At 41.9% G+C, this 13,873-nt stretch overlaps 1 pseudogene; it reads right to left on the reverse strand.

Moving 5' to 3' along the window:
• Nucleotides 1–13,873, reverse strand: part of LOC102822845 — a 152,507-nt pseudogene that overhangs the window by 94,595 nt on the left and 44,039 nt on the right.

Genomic DNA, 13,873 nt, shown 5'->3' on the forward strand with positions numbered 1-13,873 from the left:
TACTTTGTCAAGAAAAACAGGTATTGCAGATGTAATGAAGTTAAGAATCTTGAGATGAAATCATCCTGGATTATCTAGGTAGACACTAAATTCATTGACACATATCCTTACAAGTGACCAACGGAGGAGAAGACAGACATGCGGAAAAACACATAAAATGTGAAGACTCGGGCAGAGAAAGGAGTGATATGGCCACAAGTCAAGGAAAGCAAGGGTGTTGGCAGCCCGCTGACGCTGGAAGAAGCCAGGAAGGATTCTCCCTATCGCCTCCAGAGGGAGCAGGGACATGAGGACGCTTTCATTTGAGACTCTGAGCCTCCAGAACTGTAACAGAATATATTTCTGTTGTCTTCCCAGTTTGTGGAGATTTGTTGCAGAAACCAGAGGAAATGAATACAAAGGCCATTGGCCATCAGTTCTCTATAAGTACCTACAAGGTCAACAGCTTGAAGCTACCAGTTCTTCTTAGGGAGAAAGACGAGGCTTTCCACTCCCTAAATATTTACAGCCTTGGAAACCTTATACAGGGTTGCTATGAGTCAGAACCAACTCCATGACACATAACCACCACCGCCTTATATGTACCATTTGATGTTAAGTGTTGTTGATTGGGTTCTGACCCATAGCGACCCTGTATAGGGTTTCCAAGGAGCAGCTGGGGAGCTTGAATGACCGGACTTGTGGTTGAAACCAACTTTGCAGTCCAGGGCATTAACTCACAGTGCCACACCAGGACTCCACGTACCATCTAGTGACAGCGATGACCTTCTTTAAGTTTGAACCATTACTGTCTTGCTGCCCAACCCCCCCCACCAGCTGTTCTTCCCACAATAACATAAACTCACTGCCCTCTAAAGTTCCTGTCTAATTTTTCAAGTTGCTATTGCCAATTTACTCCTATATAAATAGCCCTTAGAAGAGCATGAGGCTCAAGGCAGACATTTTTGTTTTTACTAGTTAAGCTAAACTATTATTTAGTTTTAAGAAGACTGCAGGTGTACTTTTGGTTTAAGGTTTAAGGATTATCTAAGGGCAATAGTTTCAGGGGTTCATCCAAATTCCAGGAAGTTTGGGATCCATTAGAATTTGAAATTCTGTTCAACATTCTCACCAGCCCACCCCCTGCCACTCCCCGGCCCCCTTTTGACCAGTAGTTTCTGACAGAATCTATGATCACAACTTTCAATATTGGTAGGCAGGCATCATCTAGTTTTCATGACAAAGCAAGGCATTAGCCACACATTCCATGTCTCTCATCAGTTACTGATACTCTTTGTTCTAGACAAGTAAAGACCATTTGCTGTGCCTCGAATGACCACTTGCAAGCTTTTAAGATCCCAGACTCTACCCCTCAAAACTCAGAGGTTTGACAGAGGACTACACAAGTAATCAGGTCAATTAACTGGAATGTCCCATGAAACCATGACTCTAAACTTCTAAACCAAGAAACCAAATCCCATGAGGATTTTGGCTGTACATAAGCAGCCTCAGAAAACTACTCTTTTCTTTTGTCATTGTTGCAAAGACTTTTGCCAATTCAACTTTTTACAGGTGTATAATTCATTGACAGAAATTACAATAATCAGCTGTGATTTTTCTCATCACTATTAACCCCCCTTTGTCCCTCTGTCCTACTCTTAGTTGTCTTTGTAAAATGAAGCATTTGCAATTCCCACCCCCTTATCTTTCTTAAAAAAAAAAAAAAAAAAAGGCGATAGGCTGGGTGTTGAAGGATCAGAGAAGGCAGTGTTATTCCCTAGTAGATACATAGAGTGAAATGGACAAGGTCACATGAGCCCAACAAACTGCTGAGGAGTCAGATGGCTAAACAGGCAAATAAACCATCAATAGATGGGATGTAACCAAGAGAACACACACTAGCTGATGTCCTACAGCCATTTAGCCTGGAGAGACTTGCAGTTCTTTAACTTATTCAACTGTATCAGAAACAATGACTTCCTTTCTTCTCACAAGTACTCTAATACAGCTTCATTAAAGGAGTCTAGGAAATAATGGTTAAGAATAATCCATGTTTTTCCTTTAGTTTTAGATTCATACAAGGGATCAAGGATTCTTAAGACAGATCCTAGGAACCTAATCTTAGCAGGGCTTTTCTCTGCATGATAGAATCAGTGGTGACTTTCACTTTCTGTGTTCCATATTTCTTGTTATCTTTAATAAGATATTTGTTGGAATATCTTTTTGCAATCATAATGTAGTAGGTATGTAACAGGATACTTTTTAAAGGTTCTATGCCAATGTCATCATTGGCTCATGGGAGGAGGCATGTCAAAAAGCGGTTTGCTGTTAGTTTCTTGATCTGAAAAATGGATTTAAACCTGGCTTGTTACCAAAGACTTCTTCCTCATGGAAGGGATTAGAAAAAGCTTTCCAAGTAAATTCCTGTCTTAACAGACCCACAGTACATAAAAAAATGAAAGAATAATTGGGTTTCAAATAGGTTATTATCCAAACGCCAACTCTCACGGACAGCAGACATGGGGGCAGTAGACAAACAATGACGTGTTTGTGGATGTGCTTTGGGAGTTAAAAAAGCAGGATGGGTTGATATCATTATTCAGCAGCATGCGTAGCTATCGAAAAGAGGTTGGCGCTTTGATGAATGTCACTGATAGGTCCATATTATAGCCAATAACCATAATGCAAGCATTAGTAAAATATAAACTCAGGGTTTTTAGGGTCTGTGAAGCGGTAGTCTTGATCTATTCATTCATTTCAGCAGTCAAAAATTAAACATACTACGTACCTAATAGCAAATAATACAGGGGTTTAATAGTTAAAAAATGTTTTCAGAATGATGTCTTTCTTTATGGATATTTTCAGTAGCGAATGTTCATTTGAGTTGATTCTTTGCCTGAAGGTTGGTGTGAGCTACTGGGATGTTAAAGGCCATGGTTTACTCTAACTCGATGTAACAGTGTCAATGCATCAGAAACCAGGACACTTGGGCCCATGAATTATGAACTTGAGGAAGTTTCACACATTCCCTTCACACAGTTACCTCATCTGTAAAGTAGGGGGCCATCTATTATTCCTGAGGGCCCATTCAGCCACAGCAGCCAGTGGGGTGGGGTACAGAGAAAGGATCACTAAAGCAGGGCAACCCTATATTTGCTAGCTGTGTGAGCCTCAGGGTTTTCAAACCTAACACGGAGGGTATCAAACCTACCTTTCCCTGATAGATTTTTGTAAGACCTCTGATATCTTCATTGCAGTGCTGTGAGAATGATCTAGAATTGTTGTTAAGTGCTGTCAAGTTGGTTCTGACCCATAGCAACCCTGTTTAGGTTTTCCAAGGAGTGGCTGGTGGGTTTGAACTGCTGACCTTAGGGTTAGCAGTTCATTGCTTATCCTATGCCACACCAGGACTCCTAACTAGAATTAGTTGTGTAATAATACATATTTATTAGGAACACACTGGCACATAGATAGTCAAAATATATTATATCCTCTTAATGGCTACAACTTGTCATACAGTACAATGGAATTTATGAATGAGCCATATGTATTTAACTGTTTAAAGAAAATATACATGCTCTCAACATCAGTGTTTTGTGTGTTCACTACTGTCTGCTGTCCTTGAGTGCTTTAAGAAATCACAGTTCCAAAATGGGCAGAAAGAAGGCGAGGCTTTGCTAGCCAACTGTGGAGGAAATATGATGACCAAAAGCGGCAGTCCTCTCAGCACTAAGGCAAGGTATGTAACTGCCCAGCCCTGTCCTTCTATGTAACGTGACTATATAATTTATCATCCCAACTGAGATCCTTTTTTTTTTTTTTTTTAATGTGGTAACATCTTTTAATATCAACAGGAAATGATATAAACAGTAGATAAACACATAGGGCAAGGTCTTAGACGAAGCCCTCTCCTCAAAACAGATGTTCACACGAAACAATCAGCAGTATTCTAGCACAAAACAGGTCAGGATAAACGTCAAGCCCATGAGGATGAAGATACAAACCAGGACCAAGATTAGAGTAAACGTCACAAGATGCCTTTGAGCATAATTTCTAGGGAAGACAGGTGCCATCTCATGAGATCCTAGGGTGTCCTGCTCCTCTTGGGGTGTGGCCCTTTCTGCTCAGGTGGAGTCTTTTCTGCTCAGGTGGAGTCTATGTGTGGACTCTTGGTCCCAGGGTAGTCCTCTACTCTCTGCTAAGGCCCAGCTGCTCTCGAGTCATGGTCCCCTCCACTCTAACAGTGGCCCCCTGTTCCTGGGTAAGCAAGCCCTGCTCTGGCAACACGGCCTCAAACTTCCAGATGTAGCCACCTGCTTTCATCTAAGGGCCCCCTGTTCAACAGGAACATGCTCCCACTTTCTAGTTGTGGCCACCTGCCTTGGACACTCAGCTCTCTGGTCTCAGGGTTGGGCCCCTGTTCTGGAGGCACAACTCTCTGAACTAGTGGCATAGACAGCAGTTCTTGTGATGAAGACCACTTCTCAAGATGTGCCCTCTTACTCCATTTGCGGATCCTTGGACCCAGTACAGTTTCTTGATTTTGATATAGGACACCCTGTTCCTGGGGCTGGGTATCTTGTTCTTGAGGTCTGAGCTCCATCTCTTGAGAAGGCCCTGCCCACCTCTGTCCCAGTCCTCTCTGTCTCTGTTGGCATCAGAACCTCTTCTGCCTCTGTCACAGATGCTGCCACTATTCTGGACACACTCAGTGTCTCCTCCACTTCTAGATCCGTCCAAGCCGCTGCTGCCATTAAGAACTGATGGTTTTTAACTGCAGCCTTAGATCAGCTCTGCCCTGGAATCGCTCGGCTTCTCTGATAGCTCATTTCTCTATAGTTCAACTTTCAGCCAAACAATCAGCCCTTTAAAGCAGAAAAAGAAGCTTAGGCCAAAGCTTCCCCAGAGCAGTGTCCAGGAGGGTCCCATGACAACCCACCAGATACCAGACTCTGATGGGGGCCCTTTCCAGTGCAGGGTGGCTGTGGGCCTGGCTCAGGCTTCACATGCATGTGGGAACTGGGACTATTTTGGGTCCTGGGGCTTTGACTCACTCTAGGTCTTACTGAGCCTTTTGGGACACACTGTCGGGTAGGTCCTGGCATCCTCAGTCCTCCCGCTGTGGGTCTGTGCTCAGTGCCCAGGCCTTGCGGGTGCTCCCACTGGGGTACTTTTGAGAATGAATAACGGTCTCATTACAGCTGGGATGATCTCTCCCTGTGTTGCCGGCTTATTCTTTGTGACCTTTGCTAGCATTCTAAAGGTTTGATGGAAGGAAACTATCAAATAAGATTTTATCTAAATGATTCATCTAAAATCTGACTGTGCTTTTTAAAGCATTCAGGATGATTACTGACTTAATGCTAGCGCAAACATATTTATTTTATTTAGGATATTAAAAATAAATACTCATGCTTTTATTGATGACAATGCTTTTAGAATAAGGAGCAGCACATAATTTTGTTTTTTTTGTAAATTGTTTAGACGTCTCATGCCACAGAGTCTCTGTCATAATCATGCAAGTTTGCTCCTATAGTGCGAAAGCAGCAATGTGGGTATCTTACAATAAACCTTTATTTGTCACAATTGGCTGTGGGCTGAATTTGGCCTATAGCTGGTTTGCCAACCTTTGCTTTAGAACAATGGTTCCCGGGCCTCTTGTAATTTATTATTTATTAGACATTTTGAATCTGACTCAGGATTTCTATTTATTTTGCAAAGTAATGATTTTTTTTTTTAATCGTTTCTTACATAGTAGCTTTATGTCTTAAAAGTTACTCACTACAAGCTCTAGGAGGGACACAGTTTCAGGACAAATTTAGCTTTATGGAAAACCAATGATGCTGTCCTTATTTTTCTAACTCTTCTTTTTCTTGGTAAGAACTCTGTCATGACTATGTTCAAGTCGACAGATAAGTCATCTGGATGGCTTGGATTCTGCCGATTGTTGTTGTTGTTGTTAAGTGCCATCAAGTTGGTTCTGACCCATAGCGACCCTGTATAGGGTTTCCGAGGAGTGACTGGTGAGCTTGTACCACCGACTTTGCGGTTCAAATGGCTTTGCAGTCTGGTGCATTAACCCACAGCGCAACACCGGGACTGCTGGGTGTAGTACAGTGGAAATAACATGGCAATTACATTAGAGGATCTGATTCTGAATAAGTTTGGAGGAATACTAAACTAACAAGGGAGGGATTAGGAGACCTTCCACATGCCTTTAATGGACTGAATACTTTTGGGGGAATACTAACAAGGGAGGGGTAAGCAGACCTTCCACATTCCTTTAATGAACACACCATTCAGAATCACAGCTGTAGACAAAGACTCCAATACTGAGTGGCTCCAATACAGCCCAGAACTCACCGGCTGCCACTGTGCAGGGGACCAGGCTGGAGGACAATTGAATCGATTACAGGCTTGCACAGTGCTGGGCTTGGGCTCATGGCACAACTCATCAGCTAGGATGACCGTCTCATTCGTCTCCCTGGACAGCAGGTGGGAGCAGTAGACATCTCTGGTCTGCAGGCCAACCCCACAGGTGAGGCTACATGGACTCCACTTGCCAATTTCCCACCTGAGAAGAAATCCAAGAGGAAGAAGAAGCTGTTAGTATCTATGTAGAGAATATTTCCCATGAAGTCAAGAGTTGCTAATGGAGTTAACACACCCTACTAGGGAGGTCAACCACTTGTCTGACAATCTGTCATACATTGGTGGCTTGCATGTTTCTGGAAGCTATGCCTTCACTACTTTAAATACTACAGGTACATCCATGATGGACAGGTTTCAGGTGAGTTTCCAGACTATGATAGACCAAGAAAAGGGAGAGGGACTACTTCTGAATGTTACGTCACTGAAAACTTTATGAATAGCAGTGAAACACTGTCAGATAGCATCAGAATATTGAATATTGAAACATAATGAATAGCACCAGAATACCATCAGATATTGTGCCAGAAGATGAGACTCATGTTAGAGTATAATCAAAATACCACTGGAGAAGTGCTGCCTCCTCAAAATAGAGTTGACCATGATGATATGAATGAAATAAGGGTTTTAGGACCTTCATTTGCTGTGGGGCACAACTTAAAATCAGGATAAACAACCTAAAACATCCATGAATAATTGGAACATGGAATATAGGAAGTGTGAATCTAGGAATAGTGGAAGTTGTCCAAAATGAAATGGAACACATAAACATAGATATCCTAGGCATTAGTAAGCTGAAATGGACTAGTATTAGCCACTGTGAATCTGACAATCATGGTTTCCTATGCAGGGAATGACAAATTAAAGAGGAAAGGTGTTGCATTTATCATCAAAAAGAAGATTTTAAGATCTATCATGAAGCATAATGCTCTCTGTGATACGATAATATCCATATATCTACGGGGAAGACCAGTTAATAAAATACCACTATTACTCAAGTTTACGTACCAACCACAAAAGTCAGCAATGATGAAATTGAAGAATTCTACCAATTCTTCAATCTGAAATTGATCAAACATGTCATCAAGATGTACTAATAATTGTGATTGTTATACAAAGGAAGGATCAGTAGTTGGAAAATAAGGCCTTGGTTACAGAATCGAAGCTGGAAATAGTATGATAGATTTTTGTAAGACCTTTGACTTTTTCAAAGAAAAAAAACTTCAAACCTTGACTTCCAATAATGAAAGATTCTCTGGGAAAAACACTGAATGACACAGAAAGCATCAAAAGAAGATGGGAAGTGCACACAGTAACTGTACCAAAAAGAAATGATCTATCTTCAATCAATCCAAGAGGTAGCATATGATCAAGAGCCAGTGATACTGAAGGAAGAAGTCCAAGGTGCACTGAAAGCATTGACAAAGAAGAGGGCTCTGGGTATTGATGGAATATAAATTAAAATCTTACAACAAACTGATGCAGCACTGGAGGCACTCACTTATCTATGCCAAGATATTTGGAAGATAACTACCTAGCCAACTGATTGGAAGAGATTCATATTTGTGCCCATTACAAAGGAAAATGACCCAACCTAATGTGGAAACCATTGGATAATATCAACATCAAGAAAGTAAAATTTTGCAAAAGATAGTGCCAAAACAGCTGTACATTGACAGGAAACTGCCAGAGGTTCAAGCTGGATTCACATGAGGATGTGGAATGAAGGATATCATTGTTAATGTCATATGGATCTTGGCTGAAAGCAGATACTACTAGAAAGATGTTTATTTGTGCTTTATTTATTATGCTTACCTGTGCTTTATTACTTTATTTATCATGACAATCTATGGGCAACACTACAGAGAATAAGTATTCTGGAACACTTAATTGTGCTTATGAGAAATCTGTACATAGACAAAGAGGCAGTAGTTCGAATTGAACGAAGGGACACTGAATGTTTTAAAATCAGGAGAGATGTGTGCCAGGATTGTATTCTTTTGCGATATTTATTCAATCCGTATACTGAACAAATAATCAGAGACACTGGGTTATATGAAGACTCAACTTGAGATATGCAGGTGAGACAACCTTGCTTGCTGAAGTGAAGAGGACTTAAAGTAATTACTGATGAAGATCAAAGAGCACAGCCTGTGGTGTGAGTTGCATCTCAATGTAAAGAAAACAAAAATCCATATCAATGGACCAACAAATAACATCAAGATAAATAGAGAAAAGACTGGAGTTGTCAAAGACTTCATTTTGTTCGGATCAACCATCAACACTCATGGAAGCAGCAGTCAAGAAATCAAACAACATATAGCATTAGGCAGATTTGCTGCACAAGACCACTTTAAAGTGACCAAGAGCAAAGATGTCAGTTTGAGGATGAAGGTGTGCCTGACCCAAGCCACTGTATGTCCCATAGTCTCATATGCATATGAAAGTTGGACAATAAATGAGGAAGAACACAGAAGAATTGAAGCATTTGAGTTATAGTGCTGGAGAAGAATATTAAAAGTACCAAGGGCTGTCAGAATAGTAAACAAATCTGTGTTGGAAGAAGTATAGCCAGAATGTTCCTTAGAACACATTATGTCATACTCTGGACATATTATCAGGAAGGACCAGTCCCTGGAGAAGGATACCATGCTTGTTAAAGTGGAGGGTCAGCAAAAAAAAAGGAAGATCCCCAATGATATGGACTGACACAATGGTGCAGCAATGGGTTCAAGCTTACAAATGGTTGTGAGGATGGCATGAGACCAGGAAGTGTTTCTGTCTGTTGTGTATAAATAAGGTCAATGAGAGTTGGCACTGAGTCAACAGTACCTAACACCACCACCACCACCAGGAATGTGGACAGTTCTAACACAAGATCTGGGAATTCTACTCCAAACCTAGAACCCATCTCCTCCCTTCATGTTCCAAAGTTCATTAACGCATCAAATGAAGCAAAGAGGGTGACAACATGAGACTTTAGGGCCACAATCATGACTACATTGCAGGAATAAATAAACTAATTAAATAAATAAGATATGTTACATGAGACTTGGATGAGTTCATAAAGGCTTTAGATACCACCTACTGAATAATGGGTCTGGAAGAAGCAGCTTTTCTTCTAATCTCTCCAGCCCCCATTCTTAGCAAGGCTGAAATATTTGTGCTTGTTTTTCTTTGGCTTCAAAGAGAAAAGGTCATTGGCTTCAACTCCCTTTAAACTTCCATCATAGTATAAAACATCTCTGTCTTATGTATAAATATCATCACTGCCTGGAGCTGGATAATGTAACACAATTGAAGGCTGCTAAATAGATCAGTTATCTTGAGGGGAACTAGTGGAGAGAAAGTCTCATTATCTGGGAGTGGAAGTCAAGCACACAGAGACAAGTTAAGTGCATGACCTGGCCAGTTCCAAATGGCCGGTCTTGAGAAGTGTATTTATAGTGAGCTAAGGGGCTATAAAAACAATTCCACAGTATTTCCCTGTTGAACCAGGCTCGCAAATGGGAATAAGGACAAAGCTCAGTTGTTTGGGTTGGGAGTCAAAATCGTACTCTATGATCAATTTTAGAAAGTTTTATTTACAATCTTAGACACAAAGATTCTACAAATAGGAGTGGCCAAGAAAAACATGGGAAATAGATTCTTTGGTGTTGGGGACTGGCCTTGACATAGGGGTTCGGTTCACGAGGAGGAGATACCTGGCGGCGATAGAGATAGCAAAAGAGACACAGAGACGCAAAGAGAGAGACAAAGAGGCACTCTGAAACCAGAGTGAATGCTGGACTGGCATCAGGCAGATCCTGCATTGCAAACATCTCAGCCACGAAGGCTGTAATATCCTGCATAGTAAACATCTTGGCTAAGCAGGCAGTATGGTTGCAATGCTGGACTGAGCCCCCTGCATGCTGTAAAGCACGCCTTGCCAGTCGTAATGCACGCAGTGCCCGCACTGCCTGCAATGCCAGCAAAAAGCACCTGGATTCGTTCTGTGCCTCCTTTTATTTAGGGGAGGAACCATACACAAAGTTAGGAAGGACTAAGACAAGGTACAGCTGTCAATCTTACTTTTCCAGACATTTAGGCAACTTTACATCATACTTCGCAGGTTCAAGTCTCACGACCGCAACTTGGTTTCTCGAGCTTAATTAACATACCTTTTAGCACCTAGCCTCAAATGGGGGGAGGAAAGGGAAGATTGGGAGGATTCCCATTGTGTCAGCTGCCTAGCCCAGTTTCTTCAGGAAAAGAGACACCTGGGTGAATGGGCTACACCTGGAAACACTTTAGAGAGGGCATTCCTATTGTCCTTAGAAACAGAGACCAGGGAGCCACCCAATTTACTTTGAATGAATTCTCTGAGGGAAGAACTTTGCCTGTTTGGAATTTTACAGTCTTGGCTTTTAGGAAAATATTACATTTATCTGTGGATATCAAGGGCTTCGTGTCTGCATTTAGTAAAACATAACTGGACACTAAGATGAAAAACAATTTGCTATTAACTGCCAAGTGGCTAGATCTGTTACACTCAGGCCTATAGGGCCTCGAACCTCTGACCAGGCCTACACGGTCTGCAACACTTTGGTAGCTAGGTCTGCCTAGGTTTTTACTGACCCCTTAAAATTGGTTTACAAATGTTTGGACTTAATGTTTTTCATCAGATTGTGTCAATGATTACTTCCTGCTACTCTAACCTGGAAGAGTTCTGCTAGTGGAGTGGTTATGAATCGGGCTGCTATTTTCATGGTTAGCAGTTGGAAAACTACCAGTGGTTCCTTGGGAGAAAGATGAAACTTTCTGCTCCCAGAAAGATTTATAGCCTCGGAAACCCTATGCAGGGTCACTGTGAATTGGAACCGAAGCCATGGTACTTAACAACAGTAATTCTGACATGTAACTATGTTTCCAACCCCTGTTTTCACTATGCCATGATTAAGCTATATCTGTAAAGAGCTATTTTGTTAGTCTCAGTTTATGCCCTGTGGTCTTCTATCTGTTATTACTCATAATTTGAAATATCTTTTGTCTGTTCCTTGCCCCTCAAAAGTTCTTCTATCTCTACATGTCCTGATTTGATCAATTTCAAGAATTATATCTGTACTCTTTCCAAGACACATATCACTTCTCCATTGGGTTAACTCTTCTGCATGCTGAGGACCCTCCTAGAATATTTGTACTTCTTGAAGGCAGGGTAGACATCTGTGCCAGTCTGTGTCATTCACAGCACATACTAGATGGCTAATGAATATGGCTAAGGAGCTCTGGTAGCATAGTGATTACGAATCGGGCTGTGAACCACAAGGTCAGCAGTTTGAAACTACCAGATGTTCTGCAGGAGAAAGATGAGGCTTTCTGTTCCCGTAAAGATTTACAGCCTCAGAAACCCTGTACAGAGTCTCTATGAGTCGGAACCGACTCCATAGTACACAATAACAACAACAATGCATACAGCTAATATAAAAACAAATGGAAGTAACCTAACATCATAGTAGGCACTTTGCACATATTATCTCATTTAATTACTTTAAAACAACAAACAGCTGGTGGTTTTGAACTGCCAACCTTTCAGTCAGCAGTCCTATGTTTATCCATACATCCTGTAAAGGTGGAGTCTCAGAAACCCTACATAGGGTCACTATGAGTCAGAATTGACTAGATGGCAGTGAGAGTGAAAGAACAAGAGACAGGCTCTATTGGTTTTGCACACTTGATGGTTGAGGGAATCCAGGTATCCAAGAGGTTAACTTGGACAAAGACCCACAGCTACTAAGTAGTGGAGTTAAGATTTATACTTGGTGTTCTGGTTCCAAAGTCTTTGTACCGTCTATTGTATTCTGCAACTACGGGAAATACCTGGAACATTCTTATAAATGTTCACAAAATTTTAAATGAATAGGAGAGACTGAGTTAAATATACTTCTCCTTCAGCATAGTGGTTATGAATTGGACAGCGAACCTTAAGTTCAGCAGTTCAAAACTACTAGCTGTTCCGCTGGAGAAAGAAGAGGCTTTCTGAGCTCCCGTAAAGATTTACAGCCTCGGAAACACTGTACAGGGTCGCTATGAGTCGGAACTGACTCCATGGCACATAACAACAACAACAACAATCTTATTTTTGGAGTCCTGGTGTGGCACTGTAGGGTAAGTACTATACTGCTAACTATGAAGTCAGCGTTTCAACCCCCTAGCTGTTTCTTGGAAACCCTATATAAGGTTGCTATGAGTCAGAACCAACTCAATGGCATTAACAACAACAACAGCAGCAGCAGCAGCAGCACAGGCTTTGTAAGGTAAGCACTGAACTGCTAACCACACAGTCGGTGGTTTGTACCCACTAGCTGCTCTGCAGGAGAAAGATGAGACTTGCTGCCCCACCAAGATTTCTAAGTCTTGTAAAACCCTATAAAGATTGCTATGAGTCAGAGCTGACTAGACAACATTGAACAACAACAGAGTAGATAGAAGGAGTACTGGTGAGGCAGTGGGTAAGAGATCAGTTTCTAACCAAAAGATCAGTAGTTTGAACCCACCAGCTGCTCGGCAGGAGAACCAAGTGGTGGTCTGCTTCCACAAAGATTCACATCCTTGAGAAGTCCGTGGGGCAGCTCTATCCTGGCCTAGAGTCAAAACAGATTTGAGGGCAGTGGGTTCTCAGCATAGACAGACTCCCCAGGCGGTACAAACTGTAAAAAGTTGGGCTACTTGAAAAAAGTTTTGTGGTTCAGAGCCACCCAGAAGCACCTCAAAAAAAAGGCCTGCCAACCTGCTTTCAAAAGATCACAGCCTTGAGAACTCTAGGGAGCACAGGTGGGGTTGCCATGATTCAGTTTCAACTTGAGGGCAATTAGTCCATTTTTGTGGTTTTAGCATGAGTTGATTCCAAAGTTTAAAATGTTGTGGCTTATTGGTTTTAAATTATGTTCCGATATTCTGTATCACTCCTTCCTTCTAAAGAAGGAGCTTTTGAATGTGGTCCTGACTTAGTGACTCACTTCTAATGAGTGGAATGTGGCAGAAATGATGCTGAGTGACTTCCATGGCTAGATCAGGAAAAGGACAGAGCTTCCATGTGTGACTCTCACTTGGATTGTTTACGCTGGGGGGAAGAAGACACTCTAATAATCTTACTGGACAGCCACTGGGGACTGGGGCTGCCCTCCACAAGTCAGCATGGACTCGCCAGCCATACGAGTGACCCACCTCATGAGAAACCCTGAGCAAGAACTGTCTACCCAAGCTGCTCCCAAATCCCTCACCATTATGTTGTTGTTAGATGCCATCGAGTCAGTACCAACTCATAGCAACCATATGCACAACAGAAGAAAACACTGCCCAGTCCTGGGCCAACCTCACATTTGTTGCCATGCTTGAGCCCAGTGATTCTCCCACTTTGCCAATCCATCTCACTGGGGGTGTCTTCCTCTTTTTCTCTGACCCTCCACCTTAACAAACATGATAATCC

This window comes from Chrysochloris asiatica, unplaced genomic scaffold, assembly GCF_000296735.1.
Source record: "Chrysochloris asiatica unplaced genomic scaffold, ChrAsi1.0 scaffold00065, whole genome shotgun sequence".
In the NCBI taxonomy this organism is placed as follows: Eukaryota; Metazoa; Chordata; class Mammalia; order Afrosoricida; family Chrysochloridae; genus Chrysochloris; species Chrysochloris asiatica.